At 44.3% G+C, this 12,500-nt stretch overlaps 1 protein-coding gene and 1 long non-coding RNA gene across 3 annotated transcripts in view; both read left to right on the plus strand.

Moving 5' to 3' along the window:
- The window catches only part of LOC113827142 (carboxyl-terminal PDZ ligand of neuronal nitric oxide synthase protein-like), a 373,830-nt gene that overhangs the window by 182,075 nt on the left and 179,255 nt on the right, over positions 1–12,500 (plus strand). The window lies entirely within an intron of this gene.
- LOC138864040 (uncharacterized) overlaps positions 1–12,500 on the plus strand; it is a 24,132-nt gene that overhangs the window by 1,093 nt on the left and 10,539 nt on the right. Inside the window, exon 2 of the long non-coding RNA XR_011399068.1 lies at positions 1,955–1,994. This is a non-coding gene — a long non-coding RNA (uncharacterized lncRNA). The remainder of the gene's footprint in view (positions 1–1,954; positions 1,995–12,500) is intronic.

Raw genomic sequence — 12,500 nt, forward strand, 5'->3', positions numbered from 1 at the left:
CGTCTTGGTTGCACTGCCATTGCTAACGGGAATCGCGGGAGAGCCTTTTAAGGTTAACTGCGGCCGGAAGATTTGAACTCTCGGGTTCGGCCTTTTCGGGCACGCCATTGACCCAGCACGGAACGGCAACGGTATGCAAACGAGGTCAAAATACCGCGGCGTTTGGCTCCGGAAGGTCGTGGATTGCAAAACCGTCTTGCAACCGATTTCTTGGCGGTGGTGGTCGTCCGCGTGGAAGTCGGGGATTTGTCGGAGCGAAAGGGAGGTCGTAGGTGGTCGTTTTCGCTTTATTATGGGTTAGCGAGGCATCGATCTTTTAACCCTTTCCTTCCTGGAGTTCGCATCGGGAGGTGAGGAAAGTCGACGAAGAAGAAATGCGAGGATTGTCGACGATTTGTATATTTTTCTAGTCGATTTTTCTCACCTCTGGCAATTATCACTTCTAGATTGATGTAAGGATAATTAGATTTCGTCCCATTTTTTATGTTTATTTTGTATTGATTTTATTTTAATTTGTTTTAAGAGTTTCAAGCGTTCGTTGTGTGGGTTTTTTTTTGACCGCCTGGCAACCCCCGAGCTGTACCGGCCATTGAGCTTCTATGATAAAGGGATCCGCGGGAGAGAAAAACAAACGAGAAACAGGTCACGCACATGCACGCTCGTTCAAGGCTCGTTCAACGCTCGTTCAACGCTCGTTCAAGGCTCGTTCAAGGCTCGGTCAACGCTCGTCCCTGTGTTCTATTGGGTTTATGGATGTAGCAGAGAGGCTTCACATTTAGGTGGGGCGAGTGGGTGGTGCTGGCTTCTTGGTCGTGGGCGAGTTTGCGGAAGGGAGGGAGGGCGTGGAAGGAATTTATGGATTTACGGATTTATTAAAAGTAGAGGATGAATGGTATGGGATTTGTGGGTGGAGATAGACTGCTAAAATACGCTTTTGATCGATTTTCGGAAGCGAGGGAAGGGAATTTATGGATTGACGAATTTGCAAAAAAACAAAAAACAAATGAAAACTAATATATAAATAGAAAAAAATAGATAAAATGCCAACAAATAAATGGTAGAGGATTTATGGACAGAGACAGACTGCAAAAGCACAATTTGCAGTGTGTGGAAAAAAGGCAAAACGTATTCAAATTGGTTTATTGGGAAGAAGAGACGCGGGACTTTGGTAACCAAATGTGATTCCACCTTCGATTTTATTCTGTCATGTGACCAGAATTTTGAAGTTTGTTGATTTCCAAAAGGCGTTTTTTTTTTTTTTTTTTTTTTTTTTTTTTTTTTTTTTTTTTTTTTTTTTTGTCTGGTAAATTGTTGGGTGAACATGTTCCAAGTTTGGTATTCGAGGACAGGGATGTGGATAGAAATTATTGATGTTATTGTTCATTCTTTTATTTATTCATTTATTTATTTTTCTCTGTATTTCTGTTCTTTATTTCGTATGCGGTGTCGCAGTTGGTAGACCAATTACTGTCGGTCATAAAGGCTTGGTATAGGATTTTTGGTTGTTATTGTTATCATTGTCATTGAAATTATAATGTTCTTTGTTATCTATTATTAAACATTATTGTTGTGGCCGTTGTTATTATAATTAGCATTTACTATTTTTGTTATTATGATAATGGCCATTAGCATTAGTATAAGTAGTATTTGTGATTAACATTGTTATTGTTCTGATTATGATAATAATGATTATTATTATCTTTATCATTATTATTATCATTGCTATCATTATCTTTATCATGATGTAATTGTTATTATTGGTATTAGCACAAGTAGTTTAATCAACAATAATTATCGTTATCAACATTATTTAAAACCTTAAATTTACTTATTTTGAGTGTGGATGTCTTTTTATAATGGCTTCCATATTTTTTGCATTTGATGATACGTACGCGGAAGTAATTATTTTTTAAATCCTGATTATATTTCTAATTTTATTTTATTCTTTTTGCAGGTGAGAGAGAGTGTGGGATGACTGACCTGACCAGAGGAAGGTTTGGATAAATTATTCACTCGTATGACTAATTGCAAATGAATGATTATGAATGTATGAATATGGAAACATCTCGTACATCCCCCCCTCCCCCTCCCCCTCCCCGCACACATCAGATATACTGAGTTTTTTTTTTTTTTTTTTTGTCTCTTCCTCTTCCCTCTATCTTATATTATCTTATGATTAGTTTATATATCTTATATTATTTTATAATTTGTTTCTTATTTCTCATTCACTCAGTTTCTCATTTTCTCCCTTTATCGTTATTTCACCTCTGTTGTATAGCAAATTGTTTTATCATCATAATCTGAGGCGTGCAAGCGCTATCAGATCACGTGTTTTATAATGAGATAGCCACGATAAAAAAAAAATGTCTCGTTCATTTTGGTCGCAAGCTATTTTTCGCCGGGCGATGGCACACACAGGCATAACCGTAGAACATGTTTTATAACGAAATGCCGAAATGTCTCGTTATGCGTATCTCACCTATCTGAGATATCGTTATAAGAAGCTCTTGGTCATCACCTGACACCTTTCAGCATAACGGCAGCATGTGTTTTATATCAGGGGCTCTCCGTGTCGCGTGCTGCGTTCCTTCTGTCGTAGTGAGAGGATGTTCTAACTTCTTTCTCGCTTATAATCAGTGTCTTTAGGGTTTTTTGTCACTTATAATCACGTTCTTGATAGTTTTTCTTACGTATAAATAGATTTGGGTGTTTTATCCGTCCATTTGTAAGCGCATTGTAATGATTTATCCGACTCGAAATCAGATTCAAATATTTTTTCATACCAGTTAAAAAAAAAGGAAAAAATCCCGCGTCTAGTCCTCTAATGATTTTCATCATTAATATTCTCCATAATTCAATATTTCATGAAACTATATCCTGTTATAAATTAAATTACTAATACCAAATGCCTGTGTTTTGCTGCATCCGGAAATGTCTCTAGAGTTGCTGTTAGAGAATGTTAAGCCATAATCACCCTTATGTATAGGGAAACACTGGTATTTAATTTATCTCAGCTAGTAGACTGTGCTCGGAGTACATCCTGCATCCATTTTTCCTTGTTCCTCCCCTGGCTGAAATTCCTCCTCGAATTCCTTTCCCTTGACCAAAAAAAAAGGAAAAAAAATACTCCCCTCCAATTTGGAATTAGCCACGTGTGCATCCCGGTCGAGAATCGCTTTGTCTTATCATCAAAATGTCAGCGGAATGCGAGGTGTATCCTTATTCTGTCTTAAATACCTCGAGCGTTCTTCGTAACAGTCTTTTGGGCATCGTTCGAGACGAAGAAGAAAGGAGGTTAGTGTATACTTTATATCAGTTTATTCTCTTTATCGAAATTACGAATAACGTTCCTTAGGTGTCTTGTAAGTCGTTCTGGCTTCATTAATTCAACAGGTGGGCAGGTAATGGAAGTAATTAAGAAAATGTAGCGCACGTAATGTCATCATATTTTTGCTTCCTTTTTGTTTGTTTGTTCTGGGATCTTCCTTGATTTCCTGTCTTCCTCGATTTCTTATATTATCTTCATTTCCTTTTTTTTTCATTTCGTACCTTCGTTTCCTATCTATCCTTGATTTTTCTATCTTCCTCAATTTATATTTTCCTCTTTTTACGGACGTTGGTAATCTTTCTCGTTCTCTTAATCCTTCCTTCCTTCTCTATCTCCTCCATTCTTCTCCGAGAGTATTCCTGCTCTTCCTAAACGCCATACTTGTCGTCTTTTTTTCCTCTCATAAATTATTGCCTTCTCCTTCTATTTTCCCCTTTTTGTTTCTTTTCCCATTTTTTCCTCATAATTTATTGCCCTCTCCTTCTTTTTCCCATTTTTATGTTTCTTTTCCTCAGTCGATAAACGAAAGATGGAGGGAAGAAGGAGCGAGGAATTGACATGAGGAAGTTAGTGGTGAGGAAATGAGGATTTTGATTGCCTCTGGATCAGCAGGTGTGAGGTGGACGAGAATGGGGAACTTTTAGGTTTTATTTTATTTTATTTATTTTTATTTTTGTTTGTTTGTTTGTTTGTGTGTGCGTTTGAGTGAGTGGGTTTGTCTGGTGTATGTATTTTTTTTTCTTCATGTATGTTTTTCTTTGGTATATTTTTTACCTTTTTTTATTTTTGGTTTATTTAAGTTTTATTTATTTTTTATTTTTTATTATTGGTTTATTTATGTTTTGTTTATCTATTTATTTTTTTATTATTGGTTTATTATTATTTTAACGTGAATGAAGCACAAGAATTATTGTTGGTTATCGGAACTAAGTATTTTAAAGTAATATTTATCGTTTGTTTTCTGTTCGTATTTTTCCCGTAAAGTTGGGAAGGAGAGCAACAGCATCTTAAATTTCGAAGAGGTATACGGCTGCCCCCCCCTCCCCCTCCCCCTGGCCCCACGCTCCCGAATCGTGGTTCGTTCGCTCGGAAAAGGAAGAGGGGAAATTGGAGATAGAAGAGGGGAGAGGGGGGGATGGGATGAGGACAGGAGGAATGGGGAAGAAGGGGAGGGGGAGAAGGGAGAAGGGAGAAGGGAAGGGAACAGGAGAGAGGGAGGGGAGGGGGTGGTGGGAGGAGGACAGATGGGAGAGGAATAAGGCAGGAGGGGATAGGGGAAGGGGAAGAGAAGGGAGAAAGGGAGGGGAGGGGGAGGGGCCAAGGGAGGTAGTGGGGGAGGGGGGGGACGTAACCGATTTTCCAATATATTTTAACGAGGTCTCTCCCCCACCCCTCCCTCCCCCTCCCCCTGCCATACGCCCACCCACGGAGGCAGAGTAAGGTCTTTTTGGGGGGAATTTATTTTATTATTGTTTGCCCTTAATATGGAGGTAATGTCGTTAACTTCCAGGATATTCTAGAATCGCGGAGAAAAATGGGTCATTTTATCGAGTCTTGGAACTTTTTTTTTTTTATCGAGTGTCGCTTAATGTAATATATAATGTAGTATAATGTAATATGATATGATATGATATAAGATGATGTGATATATGTAATGTATATATATACATATACACATATCTCCCCGTATGATCATCTTCGGGTGCCATTCACCTCCCCCCCTTATCTCTCTCCCCCGGTGACCCCCCCCCCCTTCAACACTTCTCTCTCCCTTTCTTCAGTGACATTCTCCTTCGGTGCCATATTCTTCCCTCAGTATCACGTCCCCCCCCCCCTTTCCTTTTTCACCGGCTGGTGCCATCTCTCTTCCCAGTGCCTTACTTTCCCCATCTTTCTTGCTGGTGCCACCTCCCTCCTCCGGTGCCATTTTCCCCTGCTCAGTGCCATCTCTCTTCCCGGTACCCACCCCTACTCCCCCCCATGCCTTCCGCCCTCATCTATCTCCCTGGTGCCATCCCCACCCTTGAGTGCTTCTCCCTACTCCTCAGTGCCACCTACACCATGTGTTACTCCGACCCCCCAGTGCCAACTCGACCCCTCGCCAGTACCACCTCATACCCCCCAGTGCCACCTCCTCCCCCCAGTACCACCTCATACCCCCCAGTGCCACCCTGACCCCTCCCCAGTACCACAGCGACCCCTCCCCAGTACCACAGCGACCCCTCCCCAGTACCACCTCCTCCCCCCCAGTGCCACCCCCTCCCCCCAGTGCCACCCCTCCCCCCAGTGCCACCCCCTCCCCCCAGTGCCAGCCCCAGTGCCAACCGTGCCCCCCCAAAGCGAGATTTATTGACGGCGGCGCCCTTCGAGGAGGTGTGTTCCGATAATTAACTCCGGCTTTGTCCTGTAGGAGTTGATTGGTGTGTTCTTGTGGTATTGATTCGAATCAGGGAGGGATGGGGAGGGAGGAGGGAGGGAGGGAGAGGGATGGGGAGGGAGGAGGGAGGGAGGGAGAGGGGTCGGGTGGGAGGAGGGAGGGAGGGAGGGGAATGGAGGGATGGGAATGGAGGGATGGGAGGAGGCAGGGAGAGGGGTCGGGTGGGAGGAGGCAGGGAGAGGGGGTCGGGTGGGAGGAGGGAGGGGGAAGGGGAATGGAGGGATGGGTGGAGAAGGGGGAAAGATAGGAGGGGGGTTCAAGGGGGGGAGGGGGGAGGCGGATAAGAAGAAGAGGAAGAAGTCTCCCTTCCTCAGTATCTTTCTCTCCCTCCTTCCTCCCTCCCTCCCCTCCCTCTCCTTCTTCCTCTTCCTCCCTCCCTCTAAAAAAAAATTATCTAGATTTTTTTTACGTGAAGGGAGTTCAATTACTATAGAAAGGGACGCAAGGGAAGAACGGAAATTGGAATAAATAGCAGGAGAAGGAAATGGAGATGATAATGATGTCCGTTCCGGTTATTTGGGGGCATTTTTGGAACTGGTCGTGATGGAAGGCGCTTTAGGGGAAAAGAAATTTTGGGCGAAGCGTAAGAGGTGGAGGGGGATTGATGTTGGAAATTTGATGAGAGGAGAGATAGAAAGAGGAAGAGGGAAAGAGACAGACCGAGACAGACAGACAGACGAAAGAGAGAGAGAAAGAGACAGACAGATACAGAGACAGACAAGAGAAGGGAGGCGGCAGCGACAGACAGACAGACCGAGACAGACAGAGAGACGAAAGAAAGAGAGAGAGAGACAGATACAGAGGCAGACAAGAGAAGGGAGGGGGCATCGACAGACAGACAGACCGAGACAGACAGAGAGACGAAAGAAAGAGAGAGAGAGACGGATACAGAGGCAGACAAGAGAAGGGAGGGGGCAGCGACAGACAGACAGACAGACAGACAGACAGGTCAGTAGTAGTAGTAAGCTAATTTGCCCAAGTTTTTAAAATTTGCGCGGCTGCGTGGATGGCCGCGCACACCGACAGAGACAGAGTGCAGCGGAGGGAGGCAGAGAAGGAGTCGACAAATCGCATTTTGTGTGATCGATGGAGGCCGAAATAAGTCATCTGTCATTGAGGCAGCGAGAAACGAACGTCGTGTGTGTGTGTGTTTGTGTGTGTGTGTGTGTGTGTGTGTGTGTGTGTGTGTGTGTGTGTGTGTGTGTGTGTGTGTGGCGAGGGGGGAGGGGGAAGAGTGAAGGGGGAGTGAGGGGGGGGGAGGCTATCTAGACCACAGCAGCTCAAGGTCTGGGAAGCGGGCGAGGTGGGCGTGTCTGCGGCGCCTCACCGACCCCCTCTATGGCTCCTTCCTGATCGGCTCCCAGATTCCTTTCCGCGATTCCTTCCGCCTCGCCTTCGGTTATTGGTTTCGCCTCGAGCGGAGAGGGCTGGCCGCGAGCGAAACGTTGCCTCCGGTTTCTTCTCTGGTTGCGGCCTTGCGGAGCCTTGGGGAGTTTGGTGTGTAGGGAGTTTGAGGAGTATTGCACGCAGATACGCACACACGCTCGCTCACGCACGCACTCACTCACTCACTTGCTCACTCACTCACTCACATACTCACATACTCACACTCACACGCACACTCACACGCACACTCACGCTCACACACACACACACACACACACACACACACACACACACACACACACACACACACACACACACACACACACACACACACACACACACACAGTCAGTCACTCACTCACTCACTCACATTCCCACATTCCCATACGCGCGCGTGTACATGCGCATATCTGCGTATGCACATGTCCATTCGGCGTGTAGCAGCCAGCGGTACACAATTCAAAATATGTCCGTTACACCGCGAGTATGTTCGAACACGGCGGTTGGGGATCGTTCAGCGCGCGGTCCGTAGCCTCGTTCCGTTCGTGCGGGCGGGCGCGAGCGTGCGAGTGCGTAGGCGAGCGCGCGTACCGAGGGCCAGGTGCGACTTCCTGGCGGCGTTGGCGGCGGCGGCCGTTCCCGCGTGACACGGATACGGCTGCTCACTCGACGCTGCGGCCGGTCAGCGGGGCGAGGTGGGGGAGGGGGAGGGGGGGGAAGAGAAGGGAAGAGAGGGAGAGGGGGAGGGGGTGGAGGGAAGAGGGGAAGGAAATGTAGAGAGGAATAAACTAGGAGGTGAATGGAAGAGAGGGAAGTAGAGAAACACGTGGGTGAGGATAGGGTGTAGGAGAAGAGAGAAAAGAGGGGTAGGAGGAGTCAGTGCCCCCCGCCCCACTCCCCGTCTTTGATGCTTCCGCCTTCCTCCTTCCAGGTTTCCGTGATTCCTTCTCCTCTTCCTTCTTTGTTCCCTTCCCTTTCTTCCTTTTCTTTCCTTTTTCCTTCCGTCTCTGATAGACACACACGCACGCACACACACGCGCATTTACATTTTGCATTTGCATATACATACACTCATAGTATGTATGTTGTGTGAGTACATCTGGCATGTACTTTTTTGGCTAAATACTTCTAGTTTCGAGTTCATTGATTTTTCCTTTTCTTTTATTTATTTATTTATTTTTAATTTTCTTTTCTTTCACGTTTTATTTTTTATTTTTTAACAAACCGGAGATTTACTCGTTCCTAAAAAAAATATTTCGCTGAATCTCTGCGTATCTGAGTTTGGTTCATGCTATTGAATATTTTTTTTCTATATCAACAGAAAAAATGGATTGTTCTCTCTCTCTCTCTCTCTCTCTCTCTCTCTCTCTCTCTCTCTCTCTCTCTCTCTCTCTCTCTCTCTCTCTCTCTCTCTCTCTCTCTCTCTCTCTCTCTCTCTCTGAATCCACTTCCATTTTCTTATATTTATTTTCTATAACGAACTCCCCCCTTTACCGAATGAGGTAAACATGTTCATTGGGCAACCACCAGAGGTCGTAATGGGCGGCGGGTGGGCGTGGGCGTGGGCAGGCGTTGGGATCTAGTGGAACAGTGTGGCCGGTTCGGTGTGGTTTTGCGTCTGTGGATGGGCGGAAGTCAGTGGGTTAAGGGGGGGTTTGGATGTGTGTGGAGGGGGGGAAGGTGTGTGTGTGTGTGTGTGTGTGTGTGTGTGTGTGTGTGTGTGTGTGTGTGTGTGTGTATGTATGTATGTGTGCGTGCCTGCGTTTGTACGTGCTTTTATGAGTGTATGTGTGTGCGTACACCAAATACCATAATAGCCTAGCCACTTAGTTATGAGAATGACAGTGATGTAGCAATGTTATCCCGCGGTAAGTACGGCCTGCTATGTGCACTCATGTAGTATATGAACGCAGTCAGTATACGCACACAAACCGCCGTAATTAAACGAGCGCGGGACAGGTCGACCGAAACAGCATTTCAAAATATCCCGTTAGAATTAACAGATATTTTGTTCCTGTTTAGTATTTTTTTTTTATTTTTTTTTTTTTTTTTTTTTTTTTTTTTTTTTTTGAGGCGGGGGGGGGGGGCGGATGTTGGGTTGAGGGGCCGTGTGTTGCGTAATTCATTTTGCGATGGTGAAATGTGCGTATTGCATGTTCGCTTGGTTATTTGTTGACATGTGTTGTGTGGTTTCCTTTTATTAGTTCATGTTAGGTTTATTTTCGTTCGCTGTTTTAGGCAACGAAATTTCATAGGATGTTACTGTGTCCCTAATACAAAAAAAAAAATAATAATAATAAATAAAAAAATAAATAAAAAAATGTTTGCATATGAAAATAATTTTGTTGGTTATAACAAGGATATTAGAAATGATGATGATAACAAAAAACAACATAATAAGCGTTCAGATTATGATTTATTTGTGCAGATCATAATTTTCGAGGATATGACATTATTCTTTTGAAAGAGAACACGAAGAGGGAGAGAAAGAGAGAGAGAAAAAATCACAAATACGTTTTGAAGCTTTTTTTTGCTGGAGATTCTTTCATGTAGGAGAGGAGGAAAAAAATCAGACAGAAAATTTACCGGACACGATGGAGGGATGAGAGGGGAGAGGGGGAGAAGATAAGGAGGGAAGAGGAGAAGGGAATAAACAGGAAAAAAGGGAGAGGAAGGGAGAGAAACGGGGAGAAGATGAGGAAATAATCAGGAAAAAAAGGGAGAAGAAGGGAGAGAAACGGGGAGAAGATAAGGAGGAAAGAGGATAAGGAAAGAAAGAGGAGGAAGGGGAGAGAATGGGGGAGGAGAGGGTAGAAGATAAGGGGGAAGAGGGGGAAAAGGGAAGATAAGGGAAGATGGAAAAAGGGTAGAAGATAAGGGGAAGAGAGGAGGGAAAGAGGGAGAGAAAAAAGGAAAGGGAAAGAAGAAATGGGGGTGTAGATATAAAGAAGGAGAAGAAGGGAAAAGGAAGTCAGAATAAGAGAAAGGGATGAGAAAGGAGAAGAAAATGAAAGGGAAGTGGAAAAGAATCGAGGAAGGAGTAAAAGTAAGTGAGAATGAGGGTGGACGGATAGAGAAAGAGGAATAGAAGAGACCAAGAAAGGAGGAGACACAGTAACTTAAAGAAGAGAAAAAATATTAACAACCGGAAAAAAGCAGAGAAATTGAAGCGAGAACAAAAAAGAAAAAAAATATATATATATATACAGAGGATGAAATACTTGACAAAGAAGAGGAAACTGAAGAAGGAAAAAAAAAAACACGAAGAGACACGGACCCAAGAAAGGAGAGAGAGAGAGAATTAAAACGAAAATAACAGAACGAGGAGGTTAGACGATCCAAATGGAGAGGAAGAGAGGCCATTGAGGAGAGAGCCATAGAAGGGCCGCTGGAGGAGGAGGAGGAGGGGGAGTTGAAGGGGAGGAGGAGGAGGAGGAGGAAGAAGAAGAGGAGGAGGAGGAGTCTTTCATCGCGGTTTCTGAAGGAGGAGAGGGCAAGGGAGAGGTAAGGAAGGAGGTAAAGAGGAGGGGGCAAGGGGGGAGGTAAGGAGGGAGGCGAGGAGGGAAGGGAGGTAAGGAAGGAGGCAGGAGGGACGCGAAGTGATGATGACCTTTTTTGGGTGGTTGAGGATTCGTGCGGGGATGCGAAGGGGGTTGAGGGGATGGGTAGAGGGTGGGGTGCCGGGGGTAGGGGGTTGGGCTTCATAGAAGGGTGGGGTGGGTTTGGAGGGGGTGGGGGTTAGGGGGGGCCGAGGGCTTAGAGGGGAAGGGGGTATGGGTTTGGGTATGGGGGAAGGGGGTATGGGATGGTGGGGGAAGTGGGATGGGAGGGGGGTGGGAAGGAGGGGGTTGGATTGGTGGGGGGTGAGGGTGCGGCCGGTTCGCCTTTTTATTTGCGCTTTTGTTATTGATTTCTTGTTATTTTTCGTGTGTTTTTATTACTTGTTTGCGAGGCATTTGCGTTGTTAGTGATTTCTCTTGCTTTATGATGCTTTTTTTCTTCTTCTTTCTTGTTTTTGTGGTCTTTGCTTTGTTTATTTCTGTTTATGGATTCATTTACTTATTTATTTATCTGATTATTTGGTTGCGTTGTGGCCGGAGCGTGTTTTTTATTTCATCTTGTTTAAAATTGTTGAGTATGTTGCATTATGTCATATACTTACTGTTTAACTGATTTGTTTTATTTTATATATTTTTTGCTTTATTAATGCTGTAATTGTCACTGTCACTGTGACTATTTTATTATCATTATTGTTAGTAGTAGTAGTAGTAGTAGTAGCATCATTATTATTATCATTATTATCTCTATTTTTGTTATTATTTATTATTGTTATTGTTATTGTTATCACCATTATTATCATCATCAGGGGACGAGACCCAACGCATAATAACTCAGTAATTTGCTTCGTCTAAAAACGTGTTCATATTTCGGGGTTGAGCAACACTATTGATTGCTGCCTGGTGTTGTTTGCCTTGGGTATTTGCTGCTGTTCGTCTGGACTTATTGTGAGGTGTGAGGGGGGAGGTGAAGGAGGGGGAGGTTAGGGTGGAAGAAGAAAAGGAGGAGGGGAAGGAGAAGAAAAGGAGGAGGGGAAGGAGAAGAAAAGAGGAGGAGGAGAAGAAAAGGAGAAGGGGAAGGAGAAGAAAAGGAGGAGGGGAAGGAGAAGAAAAGGAGGAGGGGAAGGAGAAGAAAAGGGGAAGGGAGAGACAGAAGGAAAGAGGGGGAGGGAAGGGAGGAGGAGGAGGGAAGGAGAAGAAAGGGGATCAGGAAAAGGAGAAGGAGAAGGAAAGAAGAGGAGGAGGATAATATGGAGGTGGAGGGTGGATGTGGAAGGTGGAAGCGGAGAATGGGAAGGAAGGAAGAGGAGGATATAATAAGAATATAAGTATGAGGTGTGAGGCAGGAGGTTGGGAGTGGAGGTTGAGGTGGAAGAGAACGAGAAGGAAAGAGGAGGAGGGGGAGGATAAGAACAGGAGTATGAGGTGTGAGGGCGGAGTTGAAGGAAGTGGAGATTGAAGTAGAAGAGGGAGAGAAAGAGGAGAATAGCGAGAAGAATAGGGATAAGAATCAGAAGAAAACTAGAGAATGAACACAAGTAGACTGACATTCAGATAGGTAGATGAATAGATATGAACAGAGGGATGGCAGGAAAGGGTATATAGACAAACTCAATACAAATTGTATTAGATACAATAAATAAATTAATGAATGAATGAATGAGTGAATGATGAATTGATGAATAAACAATGAACAATGAAATTAATTATTGAATTATTATAAACAAAATTATAAAAGAAAGAAAGAAAAGAAATGAGTGAGAGAATGAGAAAAAAATGCGTATGAGAGAAT

The sequence above is a fragment of the Penaeus vannamei genome, chromosome 14 (assembly GCF_042767895.1).
Source record: "Penaeus vannamei isolate JL-2024 chromosome 14, ASM4276789v1, whole genome shotgun sequence".
In the NCBI taxonomy this organism is placed as follows: Eukaryota; Metazoa; Arthropoda; class Malacostraca; order Decapoda; family Penaeidae; genus Penaeus; species Penaeus vannamei.